Source organism: Tupaia chinensis, unplaced genomic scaffold, assembly GCF_000334495.1.
Source record: "Tupaia chinensis unplaced genomic scaffold, TupChi_1.0 Scaffold138441_1, whole genome shotgun sequence".
Lineage (NCBI taxonomy): Eukaryota > Metazoa > Chordata > Mammalia > Scandentia > Tupaiidae > Tupaia > Tupaia belangeri.
In genome coordinates this window covers 761,759-766,970 of record NW_006198338.1, presented here as the reverse complement: position 1 = coordinate 766,970, position 5,212 = coordinate 761,759, and positions in this window count along the sequence as shown.

The window sequence follows — 5,212 nt, the reverse complement described above, 5'->3', positions numbered from 1 at the left end:
GCGGTTCAGAAAAGCATACCTGGGAAGGGGCATACGCTGGCTCCAGTATGGACAGAGCTCTGTTAGCTGAGGACTGAAAAGTAGCAACACTGACAACTAAGATAGGGTTAGCCTCATAGCCTAGGTGAAGGGAGCCGGATCCCAGTTGGCTGTTTGCAGTTCAAGTCTCATCCCTTGCAGCTTGGCCTAGCTGCATGCGTCCATTCCCAAGTCCCCACAGGATGGAGACATGAAAGAGAGGGCGTTGCAGCATGACACACCCTGCTGGGGTGGTGCTTTCTCTCTCTCTCTCTATCACTATCTCTTGCACTATTAAAAAAGTTAATAAGCAGAAGGGACAGGGCATGACCCTGATCAATCACAGACTTCCCTGTGAGTGGAATGGATCTGACAGGAAATGCAAAGCGAGGTAACATTAACTCAGACCCATGGCAATGAATGACAAGAAAGCATCAGGTGGCCTAGCGGTTAAGGTGCTGGACTTCCACGCGGTTGACCGTGGTTCGAGTCCCAGACTCAACAGCTTGAACATCATGCTGGGCATGCGTGTGCGTGTGCCCAAAATCCAGAGAGGAGAACAGAGGAGAAGAATGGCGGCTTGGCCTTCCCCCCTGAGGAGCGAGTTCTCATTTTCTGTCTCTCAGTCTTCCTCTGTCTCTCTGGTAAGCACTTGTACTGTATAGCAAAAGTCTCGGGGGGGGGGGGATAAAAAAAGAAAGAAAGAGAAAAAGAAAAAGCCAACAGAGCCAACACAGGGCCCTGTATGCAGCTGTGAGGGCCAACGGGCTGAGTGCTAAGGAGGAGGTGGTAGCCCCTGCTGCCTTCGCTGTAGCCCACACCTGGACCATTACAGGAAGGAAAATTCCTGGAACTTGTAATGAGTGTGAAGAATATTTGTTTCCTTAGAGCGAGAGGAAATTAGCTCCATTCCCAACAAAGTACACAAGTCTTCCTGGCCCAAGAAGGCATCATTTTTTCCTTAATGGTTTAATGGGTTCTGGATAAATAGTAGGTGAGTCCCTGACTTAAATGGAAAAGTCTGAGTTTCTGTACTACAGCCTTCCTGAACTAAGAAGGAGCTGCTTTAAAGCTGTTACTTCTTCTCCTTTTTGGAGAGGTTTTTGCTATAGGGCGCGTGCGCTCGCCAGACAGACAGAGAGAGACAGAGAGACAGAAAGCAGGAAATCACCCCCCAGGGGGATGGCCATGCTGCAATCCCTTCTCCATTCTCCTCCCGGGGTCTTGGGCATGCCCGTGCACGCACCTGGCGTGAGTTTAAGCCACCGGGTCCGGGACTCGAACCGCGGTTTAATATGTGGGAGTTTAGCGACATAGCCATTACGCCAACTGCTGGTCCCAAGGTTCCATTTCTTAAGAGAAGAACTTTTCTCTGAGAGTTGGGCATCGGCAGGAATAATACAGGGACGATACAGTGGGGAAGCAGTCTGAAGCTGCCTAAAATGCATCATGTGACACAGTGATGAGGGTGAAGCCTCAGGAATGGGGTGGGTCCAAGAGAAACAGGAAGGAGAAGACTTGGACCCGGGGTCAGGAGCCTGCGCTGCCAAGTTTTAATCTATTACCGTGATCTTGGGGGATCCCATTCTGGGCCTTGGTTTCCATGTCTGTGAAACGCTGTAGGAATTAGCAATCGACACAACAGGCCAGCCCATGGCTGGTGGTTAAGGCAGCTGGATCCCACATGACCAACCACAGTTCAAGTCCCAGATCCGGTAGCTTGAGAAACATGCTAGACCCATGTGTGTGCACGCCAAACTCCTGAAAGGAGGGAGAATGGAAAAGAAAGGATTGGACATGACCATGGCCCATAGGGGGTGCTTTCTCTCTCTCCCTCTCTGTCTCTCTGTCTCGCCCTGGTGAGCACACACACTCTGACAAAAATAAAAGAAAAATGAAAAGAAAGGAAAGCAAAGCAACAAACATTCACTTTGCTCCAGGACCAACTTCATAGCCTCGTGGTTAAGGGAGTCACATCCCACATGGCTGACTATAGTTCAAATCCCCACCCCAGCACTTGAAAAGCATGCTGGGTACATGTGTATGCCCAAAATCCTGACGAAGAAATAAGGAGGAGAAGAGATTGTGGCATGCCCATGCCTCACTGGGGGATGTGTTCTTCCTCTCCCTCTGTCTGGCTCTGGCAAGCACACGTGCCCTCTGGAAATTAAAAAACGGAAAAGAAGGAGCTTACTCCACATGACACACACAGATTTCGAGCCCTTTATATGCATTACCTCATCTAATTGTCATAGCAATTTCACGAGGTGAGGGTGGGGGAAGCTGGAAGCTGGTTTATTTATTTATTTATTTATTTTTTGGGAGAGATTTTCACTGTAGGGCGCGTGTGCTCGCCAGACAGACAGAGAGAGACATAGAGACAGAAAGCGAGAAATCACCCCCCAGGGGGGATGGTCACGCTGCAATCCCTTCTCCTCCATTCTCCTCTCGGGATCTTGGGCACGCACGCACACGCGCCCGGCGTGAGTTTTAAGCCACCGGGTCCGGGACACGAACCGCGGTCGACTACGTGGGAGTCCAGCGACATAGCCATTACGCTAACTGCTGGTTCCCAGAAGCTGGTTTATTTTGAAAAACCCATCAACCTAACAATGTTGTCCTTCAGTTCACTATGACAGTAATGATCAGGGCTGAATAGAAGAGGCTGTTTTAGATGAAGCCAGTAGTCCCAGACCTTGCCACTCTTTGATAATCCTTATCCTTTTCTTTTCTTTTTTTTTTCCCCTTCAGTTCGCTATAGGGCATGTGCATTTGCCAGAGAGAGAGATGGAGAGGCAAAGAAGGAAAATGAGGAATCACCCCCCTAGGAGTTATGGCCATGCTGCAATCCCTTCTCCTCCATTTTCCTCTTGGGATTTTGGGCACACATGCACATGTGCCCAGCATGAGTTTTAAGCCACCAGGTTCAGGATTCGAACTACAGTCAACTATGTGGGAATCCAGTGATGTGACCATGACGTCATCTGTTGGCCCCAAGATTGCTCTTTCATAAGGCCACAGTACTGTCATGGTGGCCAAAGGACTAGAACCAGAATCTTGAGTCATTAAGAACCCAAAGAGGGGAACCAGCAGTTAGCATAATGGCTATGTCGCTGGACTCCCATGTAGTCGACCGCGGTTCGCGTCCTGGACCTGGTGGCTTAAAACTCATGCTGGGAGCGTGTGCGTGCATGCCCAAGATCCCAAGAGGAGAATGGAGGAGAAGGGATTGCGGCATGACCATCCCCACTGGGGGGTGATTTCTCGCTTTCTGTCTCTATGTCTCTCTCTGTCTGGCTGGCAAACGCACGCGCCCTATAGCGAAAAAAAACCTCTCCAAAAAAAGAAAAAAAAAAAAGAACCCAAAGAGATTCTTACTCTGCTTGAGTAAGAAAGGTGGAGACTGTTCATCATGTATAGGTGAGGAAACTGAGACACAGAGAGGTAAAGTAAATTGCTTTAGGATCACAGCTGGTCTTACTTCTGGACGAGGAGGGTCCTTGTTTGGGAGTTTCAAAATTTCTCTGTTCCTTTCTCTATTACTCTGTTTCCTTGCTGAGTCTCCAAGAGAGACTCAAGTTTCTGATATAAAGAAGGACAGGCTACAGAGGGCCAGCAGTTAGCATAATGGCTATGTTGCTGGATTCCCATGTAGTTGACTGCGGTTCGAGTCCCGGACCCAGTGGCTTAAAACTCACACCGGGCACGTCGGGCACGTGTGTGTACGTGCCCAAGATCCCGAGAGGAGAATGGAGGAGAAGGGATTGCGGCGTGGCCATCCCCCCTGGGGGGTGATTTCTCACTTTCTGTTTCTCTGTCTCTCCGTCCGGCGAGCGCACACTCCCTATAGCAAAAATCTCTCCAAAGGAAAAAAAAAAAGTAATCTCTAAAAAAAAATATATATATATACACACACAAAATCTTCACCTGCTAGTTTGTGTGGGATTTCACCCTTGCCCCCAGAAAGTTAGAAACAGAAATTACTTAGAGATAAACTGAACTTTATAAATCCATCAGTTCTCTGAGCTTTTACAAACGTTCTCTTTCTAAATGGGCCTCTGGTGAAGATAATGATCAGCCCATTGATTTGTTCCCAGGGGAACAGGGTAAAACGCCGTCCTGCCGACCACATTTCTAATTCTTTTTAGTCCCATTGCTTTGAGAGTGTTTCTACACTAGTCACCCTTCCGCAGCTCTCTCCTGCACCCCCACCCCATCCTCCTCTGCAACCACCAGGACATAGGAGGAGCCCCAGGGCAGTCCTGCTCCATGGCCAGCAGGTCGTTTGCACCAAGAGCTCTCTTAGACCACATTCCCTAAGTTGGGGCTAATCATTCTGAAATCCCTTTGCTGGGGCAGGCGTCCTATTCTTCCGGAGACCCGCATGTTCAGAGCTGCCATGTCTTCCTAGCTCATCAACATTGCCTTTAATCAAATGAGCTTCCCTTTCTTCCCATAATTGCTATTTTAGTTTCAATAGGAAAGAGCTGGTTTCTGTTGCTTACAACCCTTACTCCAATATGGCGCTTCGGTCATGAGGGAAAGGGGTAGATGGTGAGAGAGAGGTGTTTATATTGGGTTGTCAAGGAAGGCCTTTGTGAGGAGGTGAAATCCGTGCCAAGCTTTCGATTAAGTGGGAAACAAGGCAGGCAAAATCTGAGGGATGAAGCATTCTAAGAAAGTAACAGCCAGTGTGAAGACTGGGAGTTTGGAAAATAGTCAAAGAGCAGACAGGAGGCCAAGGTGGCTGGAGTCCAGTGAGCAAGAGAGTGGTAGGAGACAGGACAGAGAGCTAAGCCAGGGCTCGATCACAAAGAGTATCGAGGCTGCGATTTGAGCTTGATGATGTGGTTTGAGCCACGGAAGGGCATGAACAGAGGAGTGGCAGTTACTAACTTTTAGAAAGTATTTTTCTGGTTAACCATCTTAAGAACTGGTCGGGGGTGGGGGGAGTGGGGAGAATGGGGCTGGACATTGGCACAGAAGTAAAACGTGACACTCTGCAAGGCTGACTCACATGGGAAGATTCTGGGTTCAAATCTGAAGGCCTCTCTGAGTGCTCTAGGGTGCATGTGCCCAGGATCTGGGGTGGACTGAAGCTGGGAATGGATCACAGTGTCAAGACCCTATTGGGACCACTGTCTCTCTCTCTCTTTCAGAAGAAATAAATCAAATATGAAAACTTACAGACAAG